Raw genomic sequence first — 16,779 nt, 5'->3', positions numbered from 1 at the left:
AGGATTTTTTAGAAGGCAAGAGGCAAATGTAACTAAGCAGTCCTGGTCCATCAGGGTGTGGCCTTGCTCATCACTGACCTGTCCTTGACAGGGCTCCAGTTTCCCTGTAGAGTAGCTGAGAAGTACTCAGCACTGTGAAATCTCTTCCTGGGGAACAAATTCTTCCTCTGGCTAACCCCAGGCTTCAGTCTATTCCTTTTTTCCCAGGATGCAATTCTTAGGGAAATTCTAGGCCTGGAGAATAACTGCCTCAATAGCGCCAGTGCCCCAGGGAGCGGCACAGGGTTTCCTTTGAGGTTCTCTCTGCTCCTGCCAGGATGCTTACAGCATCACCAGAAACTCGTTTCTTCCTGGTCACCATCATGGATGGCTTGTCCTTTAGGCATCCACTGGAGCACAGAGTGCCTTGACTGGGGTGAGGAACGCTCTGCTGGGCTCCTGAGTCGCTGTCCCTTTTTACAGCGTCACACTTGGAAAGTTCCTAACTCTTCTCTCTGCCTTTTCCCCGTGCCCTCACACCTTAACCTCTTCCAGCCACTTCCTAATCCTACCAGCTGTGCAGCAGGGAAGGCTGGCCAGTGAGGCCAACCTTTATGGGAGAATAAATCCTGTATGCCGCTTAGTAAGAGAGGCAAAGAAATCTACTCACAAAAATGACAATGTACGGTCTGGCAATCTGCTTTGGAGCAGAATTAAGAATGGTAAAGATTTCTTTACCAAACTGTCTTTAAAGATACTTTCCATTATTTTAGTTATTATTTGTACCTGCTTGTCGAGTTCAGGCCGGTATTTCGCATATCTATACAACCTGGAATGATCAGATCAGGGCACTTGGTGCAGCAATATATCCTCAAACTTTTATCATTTCCTTCTGAAGAAACATTCAAAATGCTTCTGCCAGCTCTTTTGAAATACATTGTTCAATGGCTGTTCTGATTATTCTACTGTACTAGAGACCAATTTGCCTTCTCACCTCTGCTTTTCTGAAGGATCTGTGTCTTTTCATTAGCACCAGAGGGCCTCAGGGCTCATCTCTGAGTCAGGGAGGTGAGACAAATCCTGTCTTAATATAGGCCCCTGGCAATGAAACAGCAGGCACATGGATCACGCTTGCCACTTGCCTCCAAATCCTGCCACCCACAGACAAAGACTCTTTAACAGGGGAATGTCAGAATCTCCTGTTACTTAATGGCACCATAAAGAGCAGTTTCAAATTCAGCCTCTAATTGAGTGAGGTACTTTTGACAAAGGTTGGGAAATCATAGGGGTCCCTCTGCTAAGGGTTATTGGTAGAATAAACGCTTGCCCATCTGGTCTGAGCACCAGTTTGACCTCTCAAGGATAAGGAGAGGAGTACCAGTGAAACGGATGGGGGAAGGGATAACAGCGGGTCTTCCCTAAGGTTACCCAAAGGAAAAAAGCCAAGGAAAGGATGCTGTCTTCTCTGCCACGGGGGACACACAGTGTCTTACAGCATCGTTTGAACTATAAATAGCATTCATACTCTGGAAGAAAAAAAATTTTTAGTAAGAATTGTAGATGGAGAAGAGGTCCATCTTGAGAGATCTAGAAAGGCCTCTTTGCAATAGGACATCTTTTCACGATGTCAGCGTGATCATGCCCTCCATTGCCGAAGACACACCAGGGCCTTTCCATTACATTTGGAATAAGACGTTTCCAACGTAGGTTTTTATATTTCTATCTGTCTTCTCATTTTCATTTTGTAATTTCTTTTTCTTTGGTGTTTCAAAATAGCTGGCCGGTCTTCAATTTCCCCTATTTATTCTGCTCTCTCATCAAAGGGCCTTCACACAGCAAGTTAACTCTGACAGAATTTCCATCTGGTCAAACCTGTTCTCAACTCAGCAGACAGCTCCTAAGAGAACTGGTCTTATTAATATATTGATTCCTATCATAGTCTGATATATCCTTATAATTTGTATCATAATGTTGATTCTTTTATTTGTATATAGTTATAGTTATTATTTTCATACCACAGGATTTCTCTGTAAGATCTATTTATTGATAGTGCTAGAACACTGCCTTTAAGAGAATGGGCAAGTTATAAAATACCCACTGGAGAAATAAAGGAAGAATGGAAATAAAAGAATTGCTAAGGGGATTGGAGAGAGGGCTCAGCAGTTAAGAGCACCGACTGCTTTTGCAGAGGACCCCGGGTCAATTCCCAGCACCCACTGTCTGTTACTAGTTCTGACACCCTCACACAGACGTACATGTAGGCAAAACACCAGTGCACATAAAATAAAAATAAATAATAAAAAAGAGTTGCTGAGAGAGATGAAATATAGAGAGAACGAACGAACGAATGAATGAATGCTCACATTTGCTTCATGCCTGCATCACTGGAAACAGCATCTCAATGTGTAATGGGAACATAATCTCTCTGACTTTATTCAATAAATATTTATATATTTTGGAAATCATGGGATATCACACAGGTATAAGAGAGACTGTCCCCACTGTCAAAACAGTTGGCATATTCCTTTCCATGTTTTTCTTTGTATATACTGTGTATGTAATGTATTTTATATATACATAGAATCATTCTATGTGTATGTGTTTCTTTCTTTCTTTTGTGTTTTTTTTTTGTTTGTTTGTTTTTTGAGACAGGGTTTCTTTGTAGCTTTGGAGCCTCTCCTCCTGGAACTAGCTCTGTAGACCAGGCTGGCCTCGAACTCACAGAGATCCACCTGTTTCTGCCTCCCGAGTGCTGGGATTAAAGGCATGAGCCACCACCGCCTGGTCATGTACGTGTTTCTCGCTTAATGATATTATTTTCCCGACTTGGTAAGAATGCCTTTGAGCACATGGTCTTTAAAGGGCTAAATATATTCTACTGCATGAATGATAGTAATATATTCTACTGCACGAATGATAGTAATTTAAATGCCTCCCATCTATTGTCATACGGTTAGGCTGCTCAGTAAATCAGTCCATCACTAATATTCGCGGAGGCCGGGAAGTCTTGGAGATACATTAGTTAATACAAAAGAACCTGGAGCAGGAGGGTTTTAGGGAGAAGAGAAAGGAACTTTTTCCAGGGAGCTGGAGAACATTTACTTGGTTGGTGGTAGACCTTAGAAGAGTGTCTGTCAAAGTAGGATTCTACGTGGCTCAGGTGAGTGCTGGCACGCGTGCCTGACCTTCAAACACTAACAGCTCTCCACCGGCAGGCAGCCCAGCAAGCTTGGGCTATGACCGGTGTTTCGCCGCCACGCGCCGCCACGTGCCGTCGCAGACCCGCCCCCTGCTGTTCCCTGCCACGCCCCTCACACGCGGCCACCCCCCCACCGCGGCCCCGCCCTCAGGCGACCTCCGCGAGTGCCGCCCGCTCCCCCCCCACTGTAGCCACGCCCCCGGCGGCTGGGCCACGCCTTTGTAATCCGGGCCCCCGGGGCCGCCCCGCCCCCCAGGCCGCTCGCAGGCGCGGGGGCGGGGCCCTGCGCGATGACGTGGGCGGGCGTGCGCGTTGACGACCCGCGTCTCTGTTAGTCAGCGGAGCGGCCGAGGCCGGACGTCGCGGCCGGAACGGGGAGCCGCGAGCAGGGCTAAGTAGCGGCCGCGGCCACCGCGGGACGGCGCCGCTCACCGCTACGGGCTTCCCGGTCGCCGTTGGCTGCACTGCCGGGTGAGTGCGCGGGTATGTGCCGGGGCGCGGGCGGCCGCCGCCTTCCCCCGGCCATGACCCCCTCCCGGGAACGCGCGCGGGGCGGGGGCGGCGCGGGAACAATAGCGCGGGCGGCGGGGGCAGCGGGGGGCGTGGTCCGCGCCGCGCGACCTGGCTCCTCCACTCCGGCCCGCTTCCCCGTCGCGCGGGGGAGAATGGAGCCGGCGGGCGGCAAGTTCGGAGGTGCTCCCGCGAAGATCGGGCCGACGCGCCCGCACAGACGTCTCCCGCACCCACGGGGAGCGTGTTTTGACTGTGGGCGGTTTCTTTGTGCGGACGTGAGTGCCGCGACGCCGCGGAGGGCCCGGTGGCCTCGAGCGCGCCGGCCTCCGGGCCGCGCCTTCAGAGGGGCGCCTGGCGCTGACCTTTTGACTTTCCCCCACCGCTGTCTCTTTGTCTTGCGCCTGGGCTCCCAGTCCAGACACGGTAGAGCCAAGTCCATTTTAAAGTACCAAAAGGAACCCCTTGCGTTTTCATTCCCGAAACTTCCCCATACCGCCGGGAATTTAATAACATGTTGACTGCACGGTGTCCAGTAGTTGCCATTTTTACTTCTGAAATTAAGTGGCCTTTTCAGTAGAATTCTGGTCTGTCAGCCTATTGTGTTTTGAGATCAGCATCCGCCAAGTACCTTTTGGTCAGTTAGAACATCTGTTTATTTCATTCATTCAAATGTCAACTCGTAGTACTGTATCCAGATGGAGAGGATGTGAAGGCCAAGAGAAAGACCCTTAAGAAGAGGGTACATTGGAATAGACTAGATGTGCCTTTCAATGAGACGGTTATGTAAGGGATATATGTTAAGTAAGGTATTTGGCTCATTTTACTGGAACTTCAGAAGGTGATGTTATGTTAGGAAGAAGAGCTAGGTTTGCTTAAATATACCATCTGTAGTCTTAAATTTTACCACCACTACCCCAATTTTCTTGTTGGTAATGGTGACCTCAATTCTGTTGAGGCTGTTGGACCTGGGAGGTCAGATACTCTCTTGAGCCTGTTTACTGCTGTGCCTGCTGAGAGCAAGCAATCAGAATGGTACTTAGAGGCCTGTCTTGCATCATTTCTTCAGCACCTAGCGTGGAAGTCATGCACATTAGGTTGATTAAAAGACTTTTATAGAGAAAATTGAAAGTTAAGCTTTAAATTCTCCCTGAAGTTTTCCAAGTGTCACTCTCAGTTGGCTGGATCATAAATTAATAGAGGGCACTAGCTGTCAAGACAAGAGAGGGTTTGGAGTTACTGTTTATGCTTCACTTCTAGGCCATTTGCTGTTTTAAAACCACCCCGATTTTTTTTTTTTTTTTTGGTATATAGTTAATAAAGTAGAAGACTGTGGGGCATGTGTCTGTCTGTGCATGTGTAAAAGTTGAGCACCCCTAGCATCCAAAGTCAGAACTGCTCCAGACTCTGAAACACTTTCAGTCCCTTCTAGGTAAGGGGCATTTACTTGGTACTTTGTCGTCAAAGTTGGCATGTTGTCCACTTCCAGTATTTTAGATAAGGGCTTTCTCCAGCCATATGTATGAATACACCCAGACGTAACAGAGGTGTTTCATTAGGAATCTAACACGATTTCATTTATCTCCCTTAAAAAAAGTTACTGTTAAGGGGCATGATTGGCAGGGGTACACATGATCCTGTGTGCATGTGGAAGCCAGAGAACAATTTTGTGAGGTTGATTTTCTTCTTACACCTTTATGTGGGTTCTAGACATTGAACCCCAGTTCCCGGGCTTTCAGGGAATGTATTTTTACCCACTGAGCTATATTTACCCTCTTGTAACTAATACAAATAACTTGTGAATTTGAAATAATTTGCAAGTTTTTTATGATTTCTTTTAAGGTAGAAAAGTACAACACCCATATGTATTTTACAAGTAGTTTATTTCTATTTAGAATTGGTTAATGTTTTAGAGTTGCTTACTAAGAAAGGTTTTAACTTGGACTTACAGAGCATATGGGTTTAAAACTCAAAATACTATGAATTTATCCAAGTTTTGGCACATTTCCACTATTTAAAAAATACTTCTTTCCGATATGAAAGTAGTTCCGGTGAACCTATTTACTGTAAAATAGGAATAATAAAATAAGAAAATGATTTTATTACTATGAGATATAGGTCTTGAGGCACCAAACTTATATTTCTTTACTTAATTAAGTATATGAGGTTCCTGGGGGGCACCTGAATAAAGAAATCATTTGAGTGGCTCACACACAGACTCTGCATAGATTCAGTTAGGTTGTTTTCTAAATTCTGTTACTTAAACAGCTTTCTTGAGATTTAATTCACATAAAAGAGTGGCCCTTATAGAGTATTTCTTAGTGTTGTTTTTTTTTTTAGTCTACTTGTTTAATTATGCACCGATCACTATTCCTTTCCACCCTGGAGCATCATTTCATTGTGTCCCCCCCCCCCCCAAAAAAAAGCAGTCTGGTGTTTGAAAGGAAGAGAGTATGGGTTCTGTTAATAAATATGTTCCCTTTATGAGTTTGAAAATGGTACCCTTTAACTGTCATGGCATATTAGGACATTGTATACTTCATGCTCCTTTGAATACTGAGAGAAATTACTTGGGAAGGAAATTAGTGTAAGAGTAAATTGAGCATGTGTGGTAGTACATGCCTGTGATCCCAGGATTTGGGAAGCCAAGGCAAGAGGAGTTTGAGGCCAGCCTGGGTTACCCAAGTTAAAGAATAAATCATACCAAATGAATACCATTATTTTTGTACAATTAATTATTTGTTTCATGAATGATATTATGGAAGATACTAGATGGCCAGTGAAACAGTAATTTGTTGTTAATAATTAGCCATAAACCATCCTAGTGGTAATTGAGGGGTTGCCGAATAGGCACCAGCTTCTTGCTGCTTTGTTTTGCCTGTCAGTTGACGAGTTTGAGTCATCTCCATACTTGAGATGCTTTGCTGCAGGTGTAGAAGTATAATGTCTGACATTAAGATGCCAGTTCTCTAGAAGACTGATGAAGTCAGTCGTATGGGTAGTAGCCTTCCTGATTCATGTAGGGCAAGGAAGTCACAACCCTGGAGCTTTACACATGAATCACTTGCCTGTTTGAACTGTGATACTTAGCGCAGGCACAGTCACTACCTAACACCAGGAGCGGTGCATTCTTACCCCAATGCAGCTCTCCTTTTAGGAAAAGTCAGGATTCGGAATTTGCTAAAAGGTGACAGGAGTACTGAAATGAGTCATCCTGTCTTTAGAGCAGTAGATCAAACCCATGTTTCCGTGGGACTTTGTCATCAGCAGTATAGCACCTGCTGCAGGTTCTTCATCTGAGTCCTTCTGAGTGAGGAAGACTCCTGGTGAAAAGAAAGAAGCAGAAACTTGATAATTTGTCTCCAGTATCGGACTTATAGAACAGTTTTTGCCATAAACTAGGTTTTTTGAATGAAAATTCTTTTTGTTTCACAGCACCATGCTTTTTGATAAAATACTTTCAAAGACTGTGGAAGATGTGAAAATGGAGAGTTCCTTAACCCCAAGAAGCTTATGGTTCAAAGACAGGACTTATGACATGGTTATACAGTGAATTTATGCTCCTTTAAAGGATGTGTGAAAAGCCTCCCCACTACCAAAGCCTGCTGCAAGTCTGAACAGCCAAATTTCACTGAAATTTAGTTTTAGAATTTGTGTGTGTGAGAGCTTTGAGAAAATTTGTGCCTTTCTTTTCTGTATGTTGTGAGTTATATAACAAATAGAGCAGATACCTGTATCTCCTGTTATGATTTAGAGACTTTCAAATTTGATTAAAATTTGCCAATTCTTTAAAAAGTTTAGGAATCAAAACTTAGGCAATGGCCAGCATAACTCTAGGGCCATCTCTGAGTTCCAGTCCATTTTCCAAATGTAACTAAATCTGTGGCATAGCTAGTTCAGGTCATATCTGAGCCTGCTTTATTAGCCACTAGATGAAAGGAATATCACACATCTTACAGGGTCCTGAGGTTTAAATTAGATGGTACATGAGACTACTTTGGTTCTTGGTAGTAGGTAAAACACTCAGAAAATTTTGGAGTTTTGACTTTTTTTTTTAAACTTTGAATGAGTGCAAAGTATGAAGTAAATATAAAATAATTTTGTTGCAGAATGTATATTCAGGTTTTCCAAATATACCGGTTGTTTCTGTCTACATCTCTAGTGGATTTGCTAAAGTTTGAAAATCTCAACTAATCTGAATTTACTGGGATTTTTTGTGTGTGTTAACATTTGGACCAGTAATCCTCTCTGTCTTAAAATTTGTAAGCATTCCAAAAACAAATAATAATCTCTAGTACAATGCCATGTTGCCTCTTTTTTTTTTAAAGCCATTTTCCGCAACAGAGTATTCCCTATGCTTTCTCAGATTTATTTTGGCAAATATCTGTGAAGTAGGAATCTAGGAACTGAGAATAATTCTAATCATGTAACACATTTGAAGAATTGAAATACTGTCTCATCTTTATGTCTAATCTTATGGAGACCTTTGTCTTGAGAAATTTGAATTTATCAGAGGCCTGGTACCCACAGTAGTTCATTGAACTTTCTAGTTTTCTGTATAGTCTCTGGGAACACAGTAAATGATTTATCAGATTTCTTGTTCCTTTTTAAGGGTAGCAACTATAAAGACACTGATGTTAACACAAGCCAGATTTATTGAACCCATTCTTTTCTACTTTAGGTAGTAAATGATTTGAGAGCCTGACATGTACTATATTAAAGTCAGTCTCGCTTCTGAATGGTTTGAATATCATTTCATAGGGGATAAGGACAAGCATGCATGTCCTAACACACTGAAGCAATATTGTTAGCCATTTCATTAGGAATTGAGACATTTGGAAATATCCCAACCTTAGCATTACTTAGCCCACCCTTAAAAAAATATGCTCACGTAGTAAAGTACAGAAAGCAAAGTATCTTTCCTAATGTTTGGTTATAGTTGAAAGTGTATAGAAGAATCAAAAAAAGGCAAACCTCGCTGAATTTGTTTCAAAAAGAGTATTGAAATAAGTTTATGGGCGAGAACAGCTGCTCTTCCTGGAGTCCTCCCGCTTGTATTGTGGGTCTGAGAGCATGGCTTGATCTGTGCTTGGACCACTTGTAAAAAACAAGCCTTTCTTCAGTGTTAAGAGAAGCCACAAGAGTCTGTTAAGGGTTCTCAAGAATTTATGTAGGTATAAAATAGGGGGGTACTCACTGATACAGAACGGTTTAGAACTACCTTGATCCATTTGTTCTGTTCAGGGTTGAAGAGCAGGTCACCTGCTCTATTTCAACCACCCAAGAGAGTGTGGGAGCAAGAGAAGGGCGCTACCCTCTCCCTAAGCTTGTAAGTTGTCACATCCACACACAAGACCCTGCACTAGGATTCATAATTCCCAAAACCATTGGCTAAAGAGATAAAAATCCCACAACTCCCCCCATTTTTTAAATAAGAAGGTTCTAATCCTAACATAAGACTATATGCAATAACAACAACTATCAAGTGTTGTTTAGAACAAAGAAAAGGTATAATATAAGTAAAGATGAAATTACAGCCAACAAGAACAACATGAAGTAAGAAACAACATTTTAAATATCTAGGCCATAGGTAATTGGTAAATAACAGATTATTCCAATAACTGTCCTGAAGAGTCTAAGTCTTGTGCTTAATATGCCCTATAAAATATGAGAGGATTGTAACTGAGACTATCTAGTTTTTAACCCTATCAGAGACCTGAAAAGGAAAATATTACCTGAGTAAGTAGGACGTACAAGTAAACAGCTTCCCAAAGATGCAAGAAATGACAAGCATCTGGCTGCCTGAACAGTCACCCAAAGTCTCTCTGCAATGTTGGGGCAACCAACTTTGGCTGTAGGCCTAGAGTATCTGACAGACCATTTCCAGAAGCAGGGAAATTTGAAAGGCTGTCCTGCTCTGTCTTGACAAGGTTCAGCAGTCACTTTTCCCTGTATCCTGTTTGTTTCAGATTGGACAACATGCTTACTGTCAGTCGTCGAGGCAAGGGCAGTTCTTTGCCCAATAGGCAATTTTGCCAAGAAGAAAACAAGCTCCTTAGGGTTGTCTTTGGTGCCTATAATTCTCTCGGGAGTAGATCAGTGCTGCCAGGAGTAGTTGTGTCTCATGTCAACAGAATTCTCAGTTATTAAAATATGTAGATGTCATATTCTGTAGGTGTTTGAAGATCATGTAACTATATGGAATTATTCTTTGTGCATCTAGAAAGCCTAACTAACTTAATTATAAGTATGGCAAACATGAATGACTATAAACCTATAGTTCTTAATAACCTATATAGCTTAAAGACTAAAACTTCACATTATAAAAATAGTCTTTAAACAGATGTACAGCATGAGGACAGTGACTTGAAATTGTGACAATATACAAAAATAGCTTAATCAGAAGTAGAAATATATAGTGCAATATGACAAAAATATCCTTAATTTGTTTCAGTATACAAAATATCTTAAGCAGAAGTAGAATCATACATACAGTATGACAAAAATAAATTCACATTTGTAACTATACAAAAATATTGCAAGCAGAAATAGGAACATATACAATATGACAAATATAATATTGAATTTGTATCAACATACAAATTAGACGGGAATTTTTTTTTTCGAGTCAGGGTTTCTCTGTAGCTTTGGAGCCTGTCTTGGAACTAGCTCTTATAGACGATTGGCCTTTCACTCACAGAGATCTGCCTGCCTCTGCCTGGGATTAAAGGCATGTGTCACCACCACCCAGCTACAAACATAATTTTACTTTTGTATCAATATACAAGAACCCTACCACTAATAGTACTAGTAGTTGTTAATATAGTTTACAAGTAGATACAGTAATCTCCCTTATTGTCCTATCCTATCTATCCCTCCTTTTTCTCTTTTAAACGAGGTTCTTGGGTCTAATCTTTATTGTTCTGTCCCAAGCCCTATAACAACTTAACCAACCCTTACAGATAACAGTTATCCATAACCCTGAGAAAAAAACAAAAACCCATCCATTCCACCTATTGGGAGAGGGGAGGGGGGCATTGTATTCTTAGAACTGTTTCCTGTTGTGTAGGGTGTGGCTGTATCTTTATGGGATCCTGTAAAAATCTAAAGCAATGGTTAAGTCTCACAAAGATAGCTGTAACATTTGTAGCCAGTCTCTGATAATGGGTAAAACTTATCAGAAGTTTTTATATCTGATGTTTTGGCTAGAATGTTGCAAGAAGGCAGACCATCTCAGTCACCTTCAAGTAGCTGGTGGACTGGCTATGCGTTGACTGGGTGACACACAGTCTGAGGCAGCGTCTTGGGCCATCAGGTTCAGATCACATGGGTGCCACTTGTTACAAGAAGCCACGAAAATCTGTTAAGGGTTCTCAAGAATTTATTTAGGTATAAATAGGGGTAGAGATACTCATTGATACAAAATGCTGCCGCTGATAAGCTGCCTTCGTCCAGTCTTCTGCCCAGGGGTGAAGAGTAAGCCACCTGCTCGGCTTCAACCACCCAAGAGAGTATGGGAGCAAGAGAAGGGCGAGACCCTCTCCCTAAGCCTATAAATTATCGTGTTCTTGGGCCTGGAGAGATGGTTCAGAGGTTAAGAGCACTGGCTCCTCTTCCAGAGGTCCTGAGTTCAGTTTCCAGCTACCACATGGAGGCTCATAGCCATCTATAATGAGATCTGGTGCCATCTTCTGGCTTGCAGGCATAAATGGAGGCAGAATGTTGTATACATAATAAATAAGTCTTTTTAAAAAAATAATCACATCTGCAGACAAGACCATGTCCTAGGATTCATAATACCCAAAGCCATTGGCTAAAGGGATCAAAATCCCACAACACTCCAGGATTGAGAAGCTTTCTCTTGCTCAGAAGACCCAGCTTGCCAGCCACCATATTGCTAAGGCCAGCCCTACACACCTGCCTTGCTTGGAAAACCATTAAGGATTTAGCATTTCCTGAAGGCTGTTAGTGAGGTAGGAACTTCCTATTTCCTGACTCTTGAGAGGGTGGGTCCCTTATACACAGAAGTTGTTTGAGTCAACTGAAGGTGACATAGAGGAGGGAAAAGCTACTACTGCAAAGACTAGAGAAAGGCTCTCTCCAACCACAAGAAAACCCGAAGCAGTCTGGCTTTGTTACACTGAGAATTTGTTTACATTTCATATATATTTTTACAGAGTAGCACACCAACTTTAATCAGCATTTCTAAGACTTAAAATGTGATACACAGTTAAGCGTCTCACTTTGCCAGCTACCTTGTTTCTCTCCACTTGGAAACTATTCCTGTGGATCCTTTCAAAGGTGATTTATATATAAGTAAATGTAGATCTCTCTTGTCCAAAACCCTGGATCTCTGTTTCAGAATTAAGACATCTTCTGTAAGGTGAATTACAGAAAAATGATAGTTTGTCTACCACTTTGTACAGATCCTGATAGGTGTTGGTAATAATTGGTGACCTTTTGACAGTGACAATACCCAGCACCTTGTCACCTATAGGGCTCACATTTGAGAACTGGTCATTGGAGTTATCCTCCAAAATGAAACAGCAACAGCAACTCAGTGTTTTAAGAAAGCTTAGTATTTGGTGTTGAGCCACATTCATAACTAGCCTCAGCTACATGCAGGCAAGTTCCTGGGTCACAGGTTGAACATAACCTGCATGCAATCAAAAACACTGATAAGCATAGATAGTATAATAATTGGCACAAGTAAAGATTACAAAGTCTCTTGCCAGTTCTTGTCATTTTGCCACAGTATTTTAAGAAACCTTTTGCTTTTATTTTCCTGGATTTTGCTCTTTCCAGGAAGGGATCATACTGAGTATCCACTGTCCCTGTTCCCTTTGTATCTAAGTAGTGCAGATTTGCTGCTCTTTTTTTCCCTTTAATAAGAGCTTATAGAGTATATCACTATGTAAATAACATTTTTTAAAGTAGCTTTGTGGTACTCCATTGGTCTAGGCTATTTGGCCTCCTGTTATACCATACACAGGATAGGTTAAGCAACAGAATACATTTCTCACACTGATGAGTTGATTCCCTTGGTGAGTTTCCTCTTCCTTCTCCCTGCATTTTCACATGGTTACAGAGCACTTTGTTTCTCTTCCTCTTCTAAGGACATTAATTTACCCTTATGAGATCATCTAACATCATTACTTCCCAATGATCATCTCCAAACACTGTCACTTTGGAGGCTATAACTTTAATACATGTATTTGGGGGTGAACACAAACATCAAGTGCTTAATTTCATCATGAAGGTGTGCAATTTGCCCAGGTGTGTTGGCATTTAATTTGATCCAAATGCTCCAGGAGCATCTTGTATCTCTGTGAGTTCAAGGTCAGCCTGGTCTACATAGTGAGTTCTAGGACATATTGAGACCCTATCTTTAAAATCTGAAGGAGTACTATTTAATTAACTCGCTCTTTTTTTGATGTGCAGTTAGGCTGTTTTTGACCAAATAGATTGATTATGTTGTGTACACATCACATTATGTAGGAATGTATAGGATATACTTGTGGAGGTGAAAGTGGTGGCTCAGAGTGTTGTTCATTTGCAGTTTTGATGTTTGTCACTAAAGTTGTCCGGTTTCTACTAGACCAGCACTGGGTAAAGGTAGCTGCTTCTTCATTGCCCTTAGGCGTGAGATTAAGCAACATGGAAGTACTGTTTGTATTTACTATTTTGTGAACTAACCTTATCCTCGATTTGTTGTTCATTTTCTTAGATTTGCAGATTTTTTTTTTCCTCTAGGGAAATAGCTCCAGACTGGTTATTGGAAATAGATTTTCCAAATTTGCTGTCTGCCTTTCCTGGGTATGATTTTACACATGTGTCTAACCATATTTTTTTAACCAGATAATCATAACGGTGCTTCAGCATTATCTAATAAATAATTTTTGTCCTACTGATTTAAACTGCCACTTTTATTATTTATTGAATTTCTGCATGTGCTTGGGATATTACTATTCCCTTGACTTCTCTGTGCATTTGGAAACCAAGTCATTCTGTTTTAATTGCTGTACTTTATAGTGTGCTTTCTGTTGGGGCTAATGCCCTTTTGTTAATTTTCTTAGATATTTTACTTTTCCAGGCTTCTGGCCTGTTTGTGTATGTGAACTTTTAAAAAGGTTTTATCTTTATTTTAAATTATGTGTATATATGTGTAGGGGGATTGGGTTTGTGCATGGTGGAGTGTGTGTGTGTGTGTGTGTGTGTGTGTGTGTGTGTGTGTGTGTGTGTATGCACATGCACATAAGGTCAAAAGCGTGTCGGAGACTCCGTAGAGCTGGCATTACAGATGGGTGAGCTACCGAATGTGGGATCCCTGCAAGAATAGAACATACTTTTAACCACTGAGCCATTTCTCTAGCTTGTGTGAGCTTTATAATTAACATGCCAGGTGTCATCTCTACCCCTTCTCTGTCAATCCTGTTGCCATTTCTGTTGGGGGTCATCTTATTTTTTATTTTATTGGGAAAACATTTACATACACATTGTGTGTTTGCCTGTGTATGTATACGTTTCCAAAACCTACAGGTCATGATAGAGATCAGGTCCAATACTGAGAGAGTTTTCACACTGGTTAACATTTTCACCACCCACCCCCAGATATGATTGACTTCAATTACATACATTCAGTTTGTCATGAAGATTTGTTTTTTGTATTTATGAGAGAATTGCCAAAAGAATAATGCCATAGAAAACGTTTGCTACTTAAGTCTTTTTGGATGTTTTAATATTATTTTAATTTTTTTCCGATTTATTTATTTACTTATGTGTGTGAGTGTTTTTTCCTGCATATAAGCCTGTGCACCACATACCCACATTGACAAAAGAGGGCATTGTGTCCCCTGGAACTGGAGTTATTCACAGTTGTGAGCCACCAAATAGATGCTGAGAACCAAATAAGTTCTCTGGAAGAGCAACAAGTGATTGTAACCTCTTTGCCATCTTTCCAGCCCTAGTTTCTTTTTCTAATTTTTTGTTTAAAAATTTCTTCTGTTTTTTTTTGCCATATGTTAAATGGGGGTAGTAGCAGCCTTTGATGGTGAGCACAGGCTTAGTCATGAGCTTCATTGTTTCCTGTGTGGTCACAATATAGATTGTGTAGCACCTAGAGATAATTTATTTAATGTAGCTTAGTCTGCCATCAGAAGTATGCAGTTAAGATCTACATAATGTGAGAAGGAAAAGGAGTGAAGTGTTTATGGGAAGTTGTTATACTTGGAAAAGTGAACTTGACAAAATAAACAGGTCAGAAAAACATGGATGAGGTAAACAGAATAAGTTTGATTTGACTCTGAGGTTTCTGGTCTCATCCTTGATTGAAGATACTCCAGAAGAATTACATTGTTTTTTGACCAGCCTACCCGTGGCCCTGGCCCTTAGAAACTGAAGTAGTTTACTGCTGAAGACCCACACATTGTTGAGTAAGCTAGGGAGAGGGAAGAGGAGGGAGGAGAGGACTCAGGGAAAATAGGATTCCCGGTGTATACTAGTGATATAAATAGTTGATACTGACACAGGCTCACCATGTTCCAAGTACTGTTCCAGTGCTTTTCGTAGCAAGCATCCCACGATGACTGAAGCATGCTAACCCACTTACAGATGAGGAAACAGTTACAGAGATTACTGAGAAATTGTTGATCATCTTGATGAATAATTTATTTAAACAAGAAAGAAACTAAAGTTGATTACGTGGTGAAGTTGTTTTTGTTGGTTTTTTTGGGTTTTGATTTTAAATTCAGACACAGTAGATGCAGACATTTAAAGGATGAAACTGTGGGATGCAAAAAGTGAGTATGGGCATGTTTGGCCCTTGTCGGAGGATTGATGCTTTCCATTCCATCAGATGAGGGAATCCCATCAGTTTGTGCTCTTCAAAGGAAGCTTGTTGTTTGAAGGTGAAAACATGCCTCTGACCCTGATCTCTGTGTTTTTTTTTTTTTTCTTTCAGTAAAGAAGGTCATTCAGGCATGCAGAAGAACGTGGGAGTGTAGGGAGTTTGGAACACTTTGCCAGGTTGTATTGATTATTCATTTAAGGTTTGAAATCTTGAATTTAAAACTATTAACTTGGTTTGTCACTGCCACCCCAACTTCCAAATACCACATTATTTAATTGATTAGAAAAAAGTACAGGTCAGGTGTTCAGATTTATTCAAGGTGAGGCTTTGCCAGGTTTAACACAATTTTTATGAGAATCAAAACCAGTAGCAGGAGAGATGGCTCAGTGGTTAAGAGCATTTGCTGCTCCAACAGAGGACTCGGGTTATATTCCCAGACCCCAAATGTCTCACACCTGTCTGTAAACTCCAGTTCCAGGAGGTTGGGGCATGAAGTGTGCATGTGGTGTACCTACATGCAAGTAAACACCAATATACATAGAAATAAATAAATCTCTAATTAATATTAGTTAATTTTTTTTGAGACTGGATCTTTTACTATGTGGCCCTGGTTGGGACTCAGTTTGTAGACCATGCTTGCCTTGAACTCAGAGGTTTTCCATCCTGTCTGTTCCTTCCTCTTCAGCTAAATAAATCTTTAAAATAAAATAGTAGGCAGTATAGACAGATGGGTAGATAAGATTTCCAAAAATTTCCTAGTGTGAGCTTTGGCAGGTCTGCAGTTTGTGGCATAAATAGGTAGGAGAAGAACTTTTTAGTTTAGTAGTTTTCATCCTTCCTACTGCCACGGTCCTTTAATACAGTTTCTTGTGTTGTGGTGACCTCCAACCATAAAATTATTTTCATTGCTACTTCATAATTGTAATTTTGCTATTGTTATGAATTATAAATATCTGTGTTTTCTGATAGTCTTAGGTGAACCCTGTGAAAGGGTCATTTGAACCCTAAAGAGGTTGATACCCACAGGTTAAGATCTTCTGCTTTAGACTGATGTATACTTTTTTAAAATAATTTTTTACTGACTCTCTGGGAATTTCACATCATATACTCGAGTCCCACTCATTTCCCAGCCCCTCCCTATTCACCCTTTACTTTTGCAGTGCCCTCCCAAAGAAAACAAAAAAAATTAATAAGAATATTATTTTAAAAACACTTGGCTCCTCTTTCTTTTCTACCTTTCCAT

General features: G+C 41.0%; 1 protein-coding gene across 2 annotated transcripts in view; it reads left to right on the top strand.

The window, feature by feature from the left end:
- Window positions 1-3,517: 3,517 nt before the first annotated feature.
- Window positions 3,518-16,779, top strand: part of Mapk8 (mitogen-activated protein kinase 8) — a 74,055-nt gene continuing 60,793 nt past the window's right edge. For both annotated transcript variants that reach the window (XM_038349111.1, XM_038349114.1), the window contains exon 1: window positions 3,518-3,649. The gene's annotated coding sequence lies outside the window, so the exon portion shown is untranslated. The remainder of the gene's footprint in view (window positions 3,650-16,779) is intronic.

The sequence above is a fragment of the Arvicola amphibius genome, chromosome 12, assembly GCF_903992535.2.
Source record: "Arvicola amphibius chromosome 12, mArvAmp1.2, whole genome shotgun sequence".
NCBI classification, from domain to species: Eukaryota; Metazoa; Chordata; class Mammalia; order Rodentia; family Cricetidae; genus Arvicola; species Arvicola amphibius.
The sequence above is the reverse complement of the archived record's forward strand: the minus strand, read 5'-3'. Positions and strand labels throughout refer to the sequence as shown.